Genomic DNA, 17197 nt, shown 5'->3' with positions numbered 1-17197 from the left:
GGAACCATGTGCTGTTTGTTCAATGTGAAATATCAACCGACACGACTTCATTGGCTAGTATCAACTACAATTATCTATCACCGTGATGTCAGAGAGAGAGAGAGAGAGAAAAAAAATCAACGCATGAGTGTATTAATTTACATCAATAATGAAGTGTCTCTTCAGGGAGAATTAAGATGTATTATCATGTGCATTACCCAGTGTGGGTAAATTAATGGCTCATCCCAGAGCCGAGCACTACCTCCCACTCGTAAAGAATTAACAGCGGCGAGAGCTCGGCTTGCTAGTCCGCCCTCATCGCAGGTCTTCTGTCGAAAGAAGTTACTCTCAAGTGTTTCATCTGCAAAGCGGTGTGAGTGCGGAGGAAAAACACATTAGGTCTCCCTATACACATGCTCCATGACTAACGAACAGGCTGAGCATGTTGGGTATTCACCGGGGCCTATTGTATGTATACATGGTGAGCACGCTGTGTGCGTCCGTGTGTACTACCGGCCCCTTCCGACTATCATAAACTTGGCTTGTTCGCAGACATTCAAAGTCAGGCTGGTGTTGAGGTGACATGACCGGGGTTGAAGTGTGTTTGGCGGGGTGTTATTACAACAGTTTTGGCTGAGAGTGAGGTGGCCGCTGCAGCGTGATCAGCAAAGAAAAAAAAAAAAGCCACGGAGAGAGCTGTGGGCAGAGCTCAAAGTGAAACTCCTTGGACATAAATATTTGGGGCTGGATTTGTCATCATTAGCAGCTGGGCCGCTTGCCTGAGTGCTTGCTAGTGGGCGTGGAGAGCAGCTGACTGAGTGGAGATGGAGAGAGGATGCAGGTAGGAGACAGCGATGAGAGTGGGAGGAGAGACAGAGAGAGAGAGAGAGAGAGAGAGAGAGAGAGAGAGAGAGAGAGAGAGAGAGAGAGAGAGAGAGAGAAGAGAGAGAGAGAGAGAGCGAGAGAGAGAGAGCAGGAGGTCCTAGACTTTCGTTTCCAACCGAGCCACCCTTGGCTCCTATTGTCTCTTTAAAAAGAAAACGAGGGCTTAATCCATGACTGAGAACACCACAGTTGCTCTGTTGAAAGAGGCCTCCCACTCACACAGACAGCGTTTGTATTTATTTCATCATACTGAAGACAGTTATTTTGCAAAAATCAAATTGACCGAGTCTGATTGACAGAACTGTTGAATGGGTTTGTGTTGAATAGTTCATAAAGCACTAGGTGATTTTTTACACATATATGTGTATGATCATGTCATGATCCCAAAACAAAGGCCAAAAAACCACAACCACAATTTATGGCAAGGGGAAATGTGCTGCCGTGTTGATGTTATTTTCCAATCCCGAATCCTCGGTTTAACAATGAATACTGCAGACAGTTGACCGATGGAATCGACTGCAATAGAGGTTTTATCATATGAGTTACAATTACCAAAAAACATTTAAAAAATTATTTATCCGCTGGTCTGTGAGGCACACATTTGGAAATATTCATTCAATTCAAAAATAGCTATTACACAACCATGTGGTATTTTCACTTGAGCAGGGCTCTCCGTAGCTGCCAGGCCAGGCTGAGAATAATATGCAACTGGTGACTGTCCCTTGGGTCATTGGGCTTAGCAGCATGACAGAACGTTTTTCAAACCAATCCTCTGTAGTATCTGAACTGACACGGTTCGCCGAATGGAGGCAAAGACACTAAATTCCAGTAATCGTGCCAAAATTGTTTGACTTTGCTAAAACTGGTTGAACTTGTAGATGTATCGGCTGCAGTGCTGCCTGACATGAAGTCTAAGAGAACTTTGATTGTAATCATGGGGGAGTCTTGAGTTTGACTGAGCCTTGCCACTGTAGTTTAGTGCGTTTCAGTTGCCTGAGCGATATCCTAACTGGAAAGCCGTCCGCTCCCCCGGGGCCTTTAGACACAGAGGACCCTTGCCACCAGCCTCCATTTATGTGTAAAACAGGGCATTGTATATTAGAATGATTAGAATGAGCCAGCCACAGCACATCCAAAGAGAGCAAGTCTCTCTCTCCCCCTCTCTCTCTCTCCCTCTCTCTCTCTCTCGCCTTTGCTCTAATTGGGCACATTCTTCAGGAGTCAGTTATGTTTCTCACAGGAAGTCTAAACACAAACAGAGGGCTCAGAAAGATGGACAGAGAATGTAGAGTAGAGAGGAGGAGGAGGAGGAGGAGGAGGAAAGTATGAAGCCCACTTCTGTATCACTCGTTCCTCTCAGAGACAAATGTCTGCCAGCCCGGTCACACACATGGGACTGGCATCCTGCCCTGCCCTGCACTTCGAAGAGGACGGATGCAGAGAGGGATGGGTGGGGAGCAGAGACAAATAGAGATGGAGAGAGATAGAAAGGGAGAGGGAGAGTTTCTGACGTAAAAAACAAAACAAAAAACAAAAACGTGTGCACGCAAAGACAAAAAAGTCATTATGGGAAGAAGCACACATTCACGCACAGCAAGAGCGTGACTATGATTAATTAAACATCCTCTATGCTCCCCTACTCTCCTTCATTAAAAACACCCGCCTCTACTTGTTCACACACACACACACACACACCTAACACACACACACCTAACACACACACACACACACACACACACACACACACACACACACACCTAACAAACACACAACAGTTGGATTTGTCTCAATTGGCCTTTGTCCATCAGGCCTGTGCTGAGACAGACTGCAGTCTGACCACTCTAACTCAGTGGCTGGCTGACTGGCTGGCTGAGTAGTAGATTAGACTTATTATCAATGTGGTGAACGCTTGGGAGAGGGAGAGACACACAGAGAGAGAGGAAAAGTAAGAGTGGGGGGGGGGGAGCGGCATAGACAGATAGTGAGGAGGGAAGGGCTGTCCCAGAGCACCGATTGTTACAGCAGTCTCCAGACAAACAAATTTACGTCTCCCCTTCCAGAAGGTCAACTGTGCTCAAATTCATAAATAAGGCTGTAATTGGAGCAGGAGCGGTAGAGGGTCTCAAAGGCCACTAACACCCACCACCTTGCTTCATGAGTTACTGCCTGACACCGACCCGTGTGTGCATGAGTGTCTGTCTGTCTGCCTGCCTGCCTGCGTGTGTGTGTGTGTGTGTGTGTGTGTGTGTGTGTGTGTGTGTGTGTGTGTGTGTGTGTGTGTGTGTTTCAATTGTCTGATGTTACATAGTACTCAGAACTGCCAAGCACAATTATGTTCTGCTGATTGATGTTATACTGCATTTTACTTATTCTCCACACAAAAGAGATGACTGCACACACACACACACACACACACACACACACACACACACACACACACACACACACACACACACACACACCTAACCCTACTGTACTCCTTGTGTGTGTGTGTGTGTTGAGACCCTAGTACTTCCTCAGTCCAATTAGTGTTAAGTCAGAGGAGCACAACTCCTTCCTTACATTTTAATGTAAGCCACATACACTGTATGTAGAGAAATGCATACACAAACATGAAGATACAAACAAGACGAGGCAAGGCCCAGAATGCAGAAGCACGCATGCACAACTCACGCACACATGAGAACGGCGTGAGCACACTCAAGTGAGCACACTAGCAAAAAAAAAAGATAAAAAGATAAACTCAAATAAATGCGAGTAGGTATGGAGATATGCACAGGAGTAAAACACACACATGCATGCTTTTCACTTTGAATATTCAGTTTCTTTCACATGCAAAGTAGCTGCACTGTGTCTGGACTGTCACTTCAGGCCCCCAAGGAACATTTTCACTGAGGCGTCTATGACAATACACCAGACTAAATACACCAGACTAAATACTGGCACCGCATACAACACGCCGCTGTGGCGAGAACGCTTGAAATACCCATGACGAATCAGCTTGAGAAAGAATGGCTGGTTTATCATAGTTTATGGGGTGACTTTATTATATATCGCGTTTTTTCCCAAAACCATCAATGGTGTTGTGAGTGCTCGAGCGGAATATCAACACGGATACAGGAAAACAGACTTTGATACAACATTTCTGTTGTATTAAAATTTTTAATACATTTCTGTGGGCTGTTTTTACAACAGCCCACAGAAATCACATGCGATCTGGATTGTGCGTTCAGTCATTGTGTGTGTGCATAATAAACAGGACATCACAACATTTTGCAGATTGACAGAGACTGTGAGATTTGGAAGAGAAAAGTGGAATACCATCAATGTATTAAAATCTGTTTTCCTGTATCTGTGTTGATATATATGTATATATATATCCAAAAAAACCAAGCGAAGAATTTAATACGTAGTCGCTAAATGGACTGGGGCTTTATAGTATATCTGTGGGCCCCCTGCAGGTCATGTGGGTCCCGACAGATTACAGTTTAAACTACTGCTGATAACTATAAACTGCAGGTTGTAAACCATTACAATCCTCTAGGAGTTCTGAGAATAGTTGGATAGATTAGCAGGTTTAGAAAAAAATCCTACTCTGCTTATCACTGTGCGATGCAATTTACTATATGGTTTTTACAACAGCCCACAGAAATCACATGAGATCTGGATTCTGCATTCAGTCATTGTGTGCATAATAAACAGGACATCACGACACCTTGCAGATTGACCAAGACTGCGAGATTTGGGTAGAGAAAAGTGGAATACAATGCTTGTGTGACAAGCAAGGCCTGCTGACCTTGCTTATATGCTGCCCCAATGAAGCAAAAATAAGATGCGAGTTGTGGGGTGTTGTTAATTGTCAAAGTTGGTTGTTTTGTTAAAAAATAAGGACATGCTAGGTGGCATGAACGTCTATTTCATTGCCTTCCAACACGGGGATCGCCGGTTCGAATCCCCGCGTTACCTCCGACTTGGTCGGGCGTCCCTACAGACACAATCGGCTGTGTTTGCGGGTGGGAGGCCGGATGTGGGTATGTGTCCTGGGGAACTGGGGGGAATAGCGTGATCCTCCCACATGCTACGCCCTCCTAGTGAAACTCCTCACTGTCAGGTGAAAAGACGCGGCTGGCGACTCCACATGTATCGGAGGAGGCATGCGGTAGTCTGCAGCCCTCCCGGGATCGGCAGAGGGGGTGGAGCAGAGACCGGGACGGCTCGGAAGGGTGGGGTAGTTGGCCGGATACAATTGGGGAGAAAAAGGGGAACCCCCCCCCCCAAATAAATTAATAAATAAAAAAGGACATGCTGGACTTAGCATTGGCTAATAAGCCATATCAATTTTACTGATTGCTCTGATGGATACAGAATGCACTGGGAGATGCAATTAGGACAGGAAAATAACAAAATACATGACGAGTCTCATGCTGCATTAAAAACTAATCATGTATTCTGCTATTTCTCAAGTAGACATTTCGACAAATCATTGAAAGAATGTATTTCTGTGAAAAATGCATTTCTGTTCGACCCGACATAATATGACGGAGTTGCTGTGCAGCGGGATACTTCTGACCCGCTTCATCATCCAACTGGTGTCCTTTCAAGTACTGGATCATCATGTCTTCTGCTTGTACATAATTTAGACCTGTGTCCTGCTATTTCGGTCATTTCTTTTCTCTTCATACCGACCTCCCCCCCCCCAACACTCCATGCATCCTCACCCCATCCACGTTCATTACCGTCTCGCTTCACCTCATCTCATCCTTTCAGTCAGCTCTCATCTATCTTTAAATCTATCCCCATCTTCATCTGTCCGCTCGCCCCCCCCCCCATCTCGCCATGTTTCAACTCTTCTCCTCCCTCTTCAGCCTCCTCCCTCATTGTCTCAACCTCACCAGCCTTGCCTCTCTCTCGCTCTCTCTCTCTCTCTTCAACCCCTCCTTTACTCCTCCCACTCCATCAGCCACTGGGGAGCCTCAGCGTGGCAGTGAGCAGAGTTTAGTAGGCTACGGACGATGCTGTGCCAGATTCTGCTCGGTGGGTTAAGCAACGTACCCGCTTCTGCAGGATATCACCATTACTCAACACACACACACACACACACACACACACACACACACACACACACACACACACACACACACACACACACACACACACACACACACACCATCCCGCCTCCTCGGGCCTGAGCACCTAGGTGAACACGGCAAGGCTGCCATCGTCTAGCGGACAGTGAGGCTCTGGAGGGGATCACTTTACTCGGTATCAGTGCGAGAACAATGGTGCATTGTAGCATATCCGAAATCACCTCTGGCTATCCCGTCTCTGCTAACCCGGATGCACCGCGCCAAGGCAGACGGCTATGTCGATAAAGAGGTTTAACATACTGAACAGAGAAGATGTGATGTTTAAATCATTCTGTAGTGTCTACTTATCCATGCATGTTATAATTCGATGCCTCTTTGATTGTTGTTTTCAGTATTTCAGCATTCGCCCTTTTTTTTCTTTTCTTTACAGCAAGCTGCAGTTTTGAGTACATTTGGTTTAGAAATTTTGGCGTGGCTGCTGATTTAGTGACCCTTCTTGAGATGCCTCACAGTGTGATGTAAAGGAAAAGAGTGTCAGGCTCTCTTCTGGGCAGCCCATCCAAGTGCTGTCTATCCCATGACTTACTGGAAACCAAGAGAGGAATGATCTGTGTTTCCCGGCTCCCCCAAGCACAGTTCAATCGGTTCGGGTGTGGAGCTTTATCCAAAAGTGTCACAATCCAGAAATAAATACAGCCAGTGATGTCGGGCGGCTAGCTACAGCCAGAGACGGAAGAAATAAGGTTGGATGGAGAGAGAGAGAGAGAGAGAGAGAGAGAGAGAGAGAGAGAGAGAGAGAGAGAGAGAGAGAGAGAGAGAGAGAGAGAGAGAGAGAGAGAGAGAGAGAGAGAAAACGAGGAGAGGCAGAGGCAGAGTGGAAATGGAAGGAAAAAAAGAGGGAGAAAGAAAGAGAGAGAGAAAGATGTATAGAGGAGGCAGACCTCCGCCAGTGGAGACGAGTTGCTAAGTCCTCCAGCCCTCGGTGGTGTGATTTATTCATGAGATAAGTCACCAGGGCCGTGGAACAGGAGTGTAATGGTGTAACGTTTCCCCCCTGTCTGATTGCCTGCAGCAGTGACTCAGGGCCGTGTTGCCCTTGCTAGGCTTGGGGGGGGGGGGTTGATGCGATCAGGGCCAGCACAGATAAGCACAGACCATCTGGGTGCTAATGGGGCAAAGGGAAGTCGCTGGCAATGCTATTGGCCTTTCTTCATCCCTGTTAGCATTAAAAAGTTATTGGGGCATGGTGGTCTATTCCGCTGCTTACCAACACGGGGATCGCCGGTTCAAATCCCCATGTTACACCTGGCTTGGTCGAGCTTCCCTACAGACAAGATTGGCCATGTCTGCGGGTGGGAAGCCGGGTGAGGATATGTATCCTGGTCGGTGCACTAGCGCCTCCTCTGGTCAGCTGGGGCGTCTGTTCAGGGGGGGAGGGGGAACTGGGGGGGATAGCGTGATCCTCCCATGCGCTACGTCCCCCTGGCGAAACTCCTCACTGTCAGGTGAAAAGAAGAGGCTGGCGACTCCACGTGTATCGGAGGAGGCATGTGGTAGTCTGCAGCCCTCCCTGGATCGGCAGAGGGGGTGGAGCAGCGACCGGGACGGCTCGGAAGAGTGGGGCAATTTGCCGGATACAATTGGGGGAAAATCCCCCAAAAAAAGTTATGGGGTCGTGACACTTGGTGGTGGGATGACAGTGATCACATGGCAGGGATGGGGAACAAAACTCATGCTATTAACACACTGACGGGCTAACGCAAAACACACAACTGTGTGCTTTGTCAAATGGGCGGTTTCGATGTGAAGGTAGTGATGGTGTTCCCCACCAGTTGCCCCCCCCCCCCGGCCCAGCTTAGCCCTGCCTGCGTGTATCAGTTCAGAAAGCTTTTCAGAATAGGAGTGCTAATCTAGGATCACAGTGTAGCTCGAATGACCGTTAATCTCTCAAAAAGATGTAGACTGGTCCCCGATCAGCAGTCCTGTTCGGAGGCGCTTTATGAATAAAAGCCAAGGATTATGGATCCTCCCTCTGACAGCTGTTAGGAGCGGTTTTAACTGGATCCTGTTTTGACATCTCCTCCGGTGAAATCAGCTGCCTGGTTAGAACGCTGAGTAGCCGCGGCCGTGCGGGGTCTTTAGCTTTCACAGATAAAACGGTGCCTCGTTTTTTATTTTATTTATTTTTGTTTTGGTCTCTTCAAAAATAAGAACAAAAATGTACCCTTTTGATCCACACTTTTTGGGGGGGGGGCTCTTCTCTACAATTGTATCCGGCCAACTACGCCACTCTTCTGAGCCGTCCCGGTCGCTGCTCCACCCCCTCTACCGATCCGGGGAGGGCTGCAGACTCCCACATGCCTCCTCCCATACATGTGGAGTCACCAGCCGCTTCTTTTCACCTGACAGTGAGGAGTTTCACCAGGGGGCCGTAGCGCGTGGGAAGATCACACTACCCCCCCTTCAAACAGGCGCCCCAACAGACCAAAGGCGGCGCTAGTGCAGCGACCAGGACACACACCCACATCCGCCTTCCCACCCGCAGACACAGCCAGTTGTGTCCGTAGAGACACCCGACCAAGCCGGAGGTAACACGGGGATATTGGTAGGCGACGGAATAGACCGCCACGCCAGCCGGACACCCCCAAAACTACCCTTCTGATACGCACTTTTTGTGAGTGATCGAAAACAGTCAGCGGAAGCAGTTTCGCAAATATTTCAGAAATGCTACACAACACACTTCACAACGAATAACATCCGAGGCGAGAGCGGCTGCTTGTCCGTTATAAGAGACTGTACAGGACTCCACAAACACAGCAACCAAATCCAGCTTCAGTTCTCCGCTTAACCGGCCTACCATTATATTTTCATAAACCGCGGCAAATTACGAGGGGTGGGGGATCCCAGTTGAAAATCAGCGGTGGTCCAGCCCATTGTACTTTCTAAACGATTCATTTACCCTCCGATGGAGTCCTTTCCATGAGAAGATGGCGGCGGACCGGTCTTGTGGTGTGTGGCCCTCCATTCTCATGGCTGAATGCGTGCGGCTGGGCTCGGAGGGAACAGCGCTCGCTCCATTGTACCCGAGCACAGATTACCACATGAACAGGAAGCTCCTCGGCGCAGCCGGCTGCCAGTGACAGACCCCCTCTAAACGCTCAAGACAGCAGACTCATTGTAGGGGCCCGAAATGGAAGGGTCGGACTGTGACCACAGACACAGAATTAGCATGATAATGTGCCTCAAGTGGCGGGGTTTTTTTGTTTTGATTTTTGTTTTTGATTTTTTTTTTCCTCTGAATTTTTTTTAATCTCATACGACGCAGGGGACGCGGAGGGGGCGGGGCATCCCACACAGGAAGCAACCGTCAAGACGAGGCTGGCCTTAGATTGGGGCTTGGAGGGTCGCCGTGTGCGTGTGTGTGTGTGTGTGTGTGTGTGTGTGTGAGGAGGGAGGCTGAGGGATTGAAATGCGTAATTGATTAATTAAACACCACATCAACTTTGCTGGCTGCTGCAGGCCCCCGGGATGGTCCGCTAAGCATGCAGGAGGCCCGCTCTTGAGCGTCCTCGTCAGGAAGGGGACAGAAAGACCACCAATAAAAAAAAGCTAATGTGTCGAATAGAGCTTCTCGGCTTTACGCAAGGATTGCATCTCTCTAATGAGGAATTCGCCACCATACTCATGTAAGAGGTAGTGGACTGACAGGCGGCCACCCGGTCTGAATTTCACGCTACAAACCACGCTCATTGGAAATCTATGCCCACCTAAGACGTGCAAGAATAGATCTTTTTTTAAGGCTCCGGGGCTTCTGAGTGATTCTATTTTTACTCCCCGAAGCTAAATTTAGCTAATACAGTTAACGGAAACAGTTACTACTGGGAAGAGCTGCATTTCCTGGAAGGCAACGCCGCCTTATATAATTAATATTCAATTGAACATTACAGAGAGCTTAGTGGGGTGTCAGCCGTTATCGTTTTCCTTTCGACTAACCCGGCCAGCATGTTGCATCCATATGAGCTCTGCCTCAGTTGCACATCTCAATATATGAGTTGTTTTTTGTTTTGTTTTGTGGCCTCCACCCAGTCGGTCCTGCAGCCGGTCAGCGTGCTGGATATGTGTGCAGTTGCTTCAGAAAGCATGCGTGATATCCTGACTTCAAGACCACCTAGTCACACCTCAATCTGACTTAACACACTCAATACAACACTCAAGTTAAGCTTGCGAGGTACCTTCCTGCTCGCATGAAAAACTACTACTATGACAACTACTACTACGACTACTACTACTACTACCACGACTACTACTACGTATGACCTGGTCCAAATGACTACTTCCTGTATTGTCTGTGTGCAAGCTCATTGGTCAGTGTTTGGCCACTCGGTCAGTGTTTGGCAAATGCAGGAGTCATTTCCAGCAGTGCTTATCATTTAATAATGAGTGTGTGGAAATCGGTGCCGGTATCAGTTCCCTGAGAGGAGTCTTACATTCTACTGTAGTCTTTCCCATTACATGTGGTGTATTATTTATATTTTATTATACCCCACATAACACGTTCACACTGAGATGTTCGAGCATCGCTGTGTGTTTTCACACCGCAAACATACGCAGGGTTGGGTTTTTCCCCCTCTTTCTCTTTTCTACTTGACATGGTCTGTTTACTTGATATGCCTCCGGAGTTATGTTTTCATTTACCGTTTTAGTAATAAGACCCCCCCCCCCACTACATCCTATTATCTGCTATTATCATACAGTACCGCACGAGAGTAATGGACACAGGTTGGAAGACAGACAGACAGACAGACAGTGTGTGCGTGTGTGTGGTGTGGTGTGGTGTGTGTGTGTGTGTGTGTGTGTGTGTTAGTGTGTGTGTGCGCACACGCAAGAGAGAAAATTAGGTACATTCATCTCATTTATGATTTCTGGACTCAAGGACTCAATTTCTATTTAGACAGAGATGAGCGAATTGTGTGTGTGTGTGTGTTGTTTTGTGTATGTGTTGTTGTGTGTTGTTTGGTGTGTGTGTGTGTGTGTGCATGTGCAGATTGTGCGTGTGTGTGTGCATGTGCAGATTGTGCGTGTGCATCTGACATGGGGCGAGGAGGCGAGGCATGGTGACAAACGAGGAGAGCGCGGCGGCTCTTGTGTAAGCATTAAACTATTGCGGCCTGATGTTTATTGGGAAACAAGGGAGCAGCAGAGAAGAAAACAGCGACTGTAAAGTCAGCTAAAGGGCATTTGAGCTATTCTGGTGACAAACAGGACCATGGCTAATGTATATTACCAAGCGGAGATTGGGCCAGCCATTTCTGAGTGCAGGCGGGGAGACAAGCAGCCGGCCAGCCAGGCAGCCGGGCAGCCGGGCAGACTATTTAAAGACTTCTGTGGGACCGGCGTTCTCCTTTCGCCTCCTCGTTCCCCGCAGCGAAACAATAAATAACTGAATCACAACACACTTAAAAGGCCCAAAATGCCCACATATCTCCGTCTCTCCACAGTCCCACTCCTCTCTTAACTGCCCGGAATGATTTCAGCTCTGGGAGAGAAAAGTCGTCCGCGTAAAGCAGCAGTCAGCCTCGGCCTCCCCCCCCCCCTCCCCACCCCCCGACGGACTTATCTGACAACCCTGCTACATTAGACGGGCGGCTGGTGAAAACAGGGGGGGAAAAAAGAGAAAAATAAATAAATAAAACACATCCAATTATTCGTGCATAATGATAGCTCTGTTATCCAGGGAGGCAGGGCCTCCCAGACAAAGAAGTCCCCCCTCTCTCTTTAATGCATCTTAAGTACTGACAGTCGCCAGGAGTCACGTTTTGACGGGCACCTAATTTTGCAGCGGTCCCTTCATTCCTCAAGAGTTATGGCCCGTTGGCACCGTCTCAAAGAGATATTTATGGAGGAGGAAGTGTGGGCGCCAGGGCACATTAAACTTGGTGTTCCCCCACAAAAAAAAAAGAAGAAGCAGGCCTCAGCCAGCGCTACCTGAGGATCAGGTTTGCAGAGACCCGCCGTGTTTGATGGGCAGTTTATGCAGAGGCTCTCCCCGTGTATATGACCGTGAAGACCTTCTGCAGAGACACACTTGCAAGGTTCACAACACCTCATTGCCTTTGCTACTGGTAAACAATAAATCCTGCAACGGGAATAAATTGCTTGACCTTGGGGTTTGCTGGCACGCCACTTTGCAGCCGAACACCTGAGACTGTTCTCCTCTTTCCCTCTCCCCCCGGCTCGCTCTGTCCGACATCTGTTCTGAGGAACCAATCCTGCATTTGTCGAATACGCGGCTGAAAAGTAATAAATAAGAGCGGCACAGTAAAACGCTGGAACGCAGTGTAATTATGGCGGCGCTGGGCGGGGCGCTGCGGGCGGCGGCGGCCGGCACGTTAACGTGGGCTGCAGCTGCGGTGCTCAGGTGTGCTGGCAGGCCTCCGCTGGCCTCTGCTACTGCTCGCTGTCAATGGGCTGTTCTTAATAATTCATGGGCTGGAGGAATCGGCGGGCCCTAATTGGTGGGCAGGCCTAATGCTCTCAGCACTGCAGGGACCAGCCAAGCAGCTGGCTTTTCTTTTCTTTTTCCCTCAGGCAACCTGTGAAAGAAGGGACTCGCCTCTCACTGACTTGAAGTTGAAAGGCCTCTCTTTAAATCCAAGTAGCACCTTGAAGCACACAGACATGTTGTGTGTGTGTGTGTGTGCACGTGCTCACCTGCATATGTGTTTGTGTGTGTGCACGTGCACGCCTGTATACGTGTTTGTGTGTGTGTGTGTGTGTTCGGGGTGCAGGATTTGGACCCAGGCGGCCTTCACATGCTGTTAAGAGTGAAGTGTGATTGGGAATATGCACCCTTGGAAGTGGTACGGCTCTCCGAGCTATTCCCCTCCTGGAGGGAGGGAGGGAGGGAGGGAGGGAGGGAGGGGACGGCATCGCCGTGTGCCGGGGTAAAAAGGACACCTTTAAAGTGTGTTCAGACACACCGTGAACTCACGACGACGCTGTTGCATAATGCATTGACGTCTGTTCGGCAGTCAGGAATCACAGGGCAAAGGCCTCGGGGAATACCGCTCACATTCCCATATTTTGCATTTACACTTCGGCAGCGTGCGCCAGGTCCTATAATAGAGTAAAAAAAAGAAAACAAAAGAAAAGAAAAGAATATAACCAAAGACAGGTTGCCTGCATGCCTCTGGTTGGGGGGAGCTTTGGACCAGTACCTGCTGACAAGGCATCCCAGAGCTCACAGAGGCCAAAGACAAGGAGGATAAAATTAGGAGACAGCACATGATCCAGAGGAGACCGAGAACTGTGCCAGGAAAGCTGAAAAGTAAATGGCATGATCATAAGCTTGTGTGTGTTTGCCTGTAAGTGTGCATGTGTGTGTGTGTGTGTGTGAGAGAGAGATTGTGTGAGGATAAGAAAATCGCCACCGGTGCCGTCAGGCTTGGACGTACTCAGGCCCACACACGGATGCGTTACTTTGTGTCTCGCATGGTTTCCTTTGCGCTCCCCGTCTTGCTAATCTCTCCATCGCAGGCCCGGTTCTGGTAAAGCCGGGTCTCCGAGCTGTGGTGAAACGGGCACACGGTAATCCAGCTCCCTGCCATCACTGGCAAATGCTCAGCAGGTTGCTGCTGCCTGATCAGGGTTTTCCATGTCCATCTCCCCACAGACCCAGAGTCAATTTCTCTGACTCACTCTCCATTTTGTTCCGTCGGTGCGCACACACACACACACACACACACACACACACACACACACACACACACACACACACACACACACACACACACACACACACACACCCTCCACTCCCTTCTGTTGCGTCTCTACCCGGTCGAACTTTTGTCTCCCTCCTTCCTTTGTTTCCCTTGCTCCTCTCCTCTCTGCTCATCTCCAATTGCCTTTGTTTCTGCCCACTGCCCGCCTCCTCCTCTCCTCCTATCTCTGCCGTCATCCCAGCTCCTCTCCATCACCCCCACATACCCCCCCACCACCACCCACCCATCCCTCGCCTCTACGCTCCTGCCCAGCCCACCCGCTTCTCCAATTTCTCTAATAGCCCAAATTGAGTGCAGCCTTGAGAAACTCTGGTGTGTGTCGAAGTCCTGCACCGCTTGTTATCTCGAGAGGTCTGCACAGGCTCAGGCGGAGGAGAAAGAGTGCGTGTACTGGAGGCTGAGATCTGTAGAGAGAGGCAGAAAAAGAGCAAGACAGAACAGACAGAGAGAAAGAGAGAGAGAGAGAGAGAGAGAGAGAGAGAGAGAGAGAGAGGAGAGAGAGAGAGAGAGAGAGAGAGAGAGAGAGACCTTCACCTGATGCTTTTCACCTTGAGAGCTTGCTGACGATCCGCTCGCGAGCTGCGTTGTGCGTCTGCCGCCCTCCCTCCAGCCCTCCCTCCAGCCCTCCCTCCAGCCCTCCCTCTGCCTCTGCAGTCGCCTTTATCGAATTACAGGGGTGCCGTTGCACCCTGCGCTGCGCTTAAAGCAGCAGTAATGCGTCTCAGCATGGGGTAGGCTAGTCGTGTCATAGCCGGTGCGTTCCGGGCAATTACCGACGGCGGCGGCGGCGGCGGCAAAGGGCCCAAATGGAGAGGGAACAAATAGGCGTGGAGGAGCATTAGTCTGGATGACTCATTAAGCAGCCGGGCCATCATGCCCAGTGTGATTTCAGCTCCGCTCCAAATGCGTTAGCCGTGTCATTTGTCTGCAGCCATCGACTCCTTCCTACCCCCCCCCCAGACTCATAATCAGAAGAGGAGTGAGTGACCCTGAAACCCTCTGAGGTGGTGGTGGTGGGGGGGGCAGACATTTTAAGATAACATCATCCCTCTTCAGGGTTGGGGAATTGTGTAATATTCAGCTGTGGCAATGCGACATGTGACCCCTCCATGTTGACTCACACGCTACAGTCGCTCCACTCACTCCCGCCGCCGTTCAACGCCACGCAACCGCTCCCGAGGCTGCAGAGTGATGTGCAGCATGCCCCCGTGGACAAATGACGTTCGATATCCACAACCCCCCCTCCTTTTTCTCCCAGTTGTATCCGGCCAATTAGCCCACTCTTCCGAGCCGCCCTGGTCGCTGCTCCACCCGCTCTGCCGAGCCGGGGAGGGCTGCAGACTACCACATACCTCCTCCCATACATGTGGAGTCGCCAGCCGCTTCTTTTCACCTGACAGTGAGGAGTTTCACCAGGGGGACGTAATGCGTGGGAAGATCATGCTATTCCCCCCCCCGAGCAGACGCCCCGACCAACCAGAGGAGGCGCTAGTGTAGCGACCAGGATACATACCCACATCCGGCTTCCCACCCGCAGACATGGCCAATTGTGTCCGCAGAGACACCCGACCAAGCCGGAGCTAACGTGGGGATTCGAACCGGGATCCCCTTGTTGGTAGGCAACGGAATAGACCGCTATGCACCCGGACGCCCCACAATTCATATATATATATATATATTTGGGGTTTTTTTTGGTTATTATATTTATTTTTTGTTAACGCCGTCGTCTTCCAGTGACAGCGCCCCATGTTTACTCTTTCCCCGTCTTGGCCGAGCCAAACGGAGCGCAAACAGGCGACTCTACTGCAAACGCAACAGTTGTGCCGTCATCGGCACAAGGCCGAGCGAGCCCGCTAACCTGGGCCGCTGCAGGCGAAAACCGGTCAGCCTTTATTAGAGGATTGATGGGCGCTACACAGAGACTGGCGGTGGCGGTGGTTGTGTGTTGCATGTGTGTGCATGTGTGTGCGTTGTGTTGTTGGGGGGGGGGGGCTAGCTATCAAAGAGTGCTGCTAAAACACGCACCACATCCTAGCAAGGAGATTGGATTCCAACTCCCAGGCCCGTGGCCGCGCCGCCGGGGTCACTCCACAATCTGCACGGGTCAGAGCCGAGGCAGCGCTACAAGCAGGGTTTGACGTTCTCCATTAACTCACCATCGCTAACGGACAACACAAAACCCAGCCCCTGCTAAGGACAACACACGTGTGTGTGTGTGTGTGTGTGTGTGTGTGTGTGTGTGTGAGACAGAGAAAGAGAGACAAGAGACACAAAGGTGGAGGCAGAACAAAGACAGAACCGCAGACAATTAGACAATATCTTTGTATTATCAGAACATTCCTCATTTGCATAACAGACACCTTTTTGCTTTTCGCAGCACTGGACTGACAGGTCTGTTCTCCTGCACACTGTGAGGGAGGCGCGGCAGCTGCGTCCCTTTATCCATACAACATGCTGTACAACACGTCTATTTAGGCTGCGGAGACACACTACCGGCAGGCACACCGCCGAATGATTTATGAAAGGAACGGGCTGAGCTGCAACTGCACCACACCGGATGTCTGTGTGTGTGTGTGTGTGTGTGTGTGTGTGTGTGTGTGTGTGTGTGTGTGTGTGTGTGTGTGTGTGTGTGTGTGTCTTCCTGCCTGTCTGTTTGAAAGAGGAATCATGTGATAGTTTCTCTGGGTGTGTGTCAGTGTCTGGGTGTGTGTCTGGGTGTGTCTGTGTGTGTCCGAGCCTATTTTGTTTCTGTCTGATATCGTGATTGCCGCGGGAGTTGAACTCTTGTTGTTCTCTTTTGACCTCGGGGAAATTTGTTTTTCTGACCGGCCACCCTTCAAGTACAAGAAGCAAACGCTACTATTTGGAAAAGCTTTGCAAAAAAATAAAATAAATTGAATATCTGTCTGGAAGTATCTGTTGGGTCCAGTTTCTCTTAAATGGTCGCACAACCTGCTTTATAGCTGCTCTGCCCCCTCCCAGGCCGTGAAGGAAAAGAAAAGGTTCAAACTATATGGATACTGGAAATACAGGAGTCTTACAGCATATATATATATATATATATATATATATATATATATATATATATATATGTGTGTGTGTGTGTTTGTGTATATATATATGTGTGTGTGTATATATATATATTCACTCATTCATTCATTACTTCATTAACCAAGCCACCCATCCCAATCTGGGTTGCAGGATGCTGGAGCCTATCCCAGCAGTCATTGGGCAGCAGGTGGGGAGACACCCTAGACTGGTCACCAGTCCATCACAGGGCTGACACACACACACACACACACACACACACACACACACACACACACACACACACACACACATATACATTTGCACCTAGGGACAATTTAGTATGGCTGATTCACCTGACCTACATGTCTTTGGACTGGGGGAGGAAACCGGAGCCCCCGGAGGAAACCCACGCAGACACAGGGAGAACATGCAAAC

General features: G+C 49.5%; 1 pseudogene; it reads right to left on the bottom strand.

The window, feature by feature from the left end:
* LOC130128399 (RNA-binding motif, single-stranded-interacting protein 3-like) overlaps positions 1-17197 on the bottom strand; it is a 219471-nt pseudogene that overhangs the window by 154696 nt on the left and 47578 nt on the right.

This window comes from Lampris incognitus, chromosome 18 (genome assembly GCF_029633865.1).
Source record: "Lampris incognitus isolate fLamInc1 chromosome 18, fLamInc1.hap2, whole genome shotgun sequence".
Lineage (NCBI taxonomy): Eukaryota > Metazoa > Chordata > Actinopteri > Lampriformes > Lampridae > Lampris > Lampris incognitus.
Note: the sequence above shows the minus strand (reverse complement) of the source record. Positions and strands in the feature narration are given on the sequence as shown.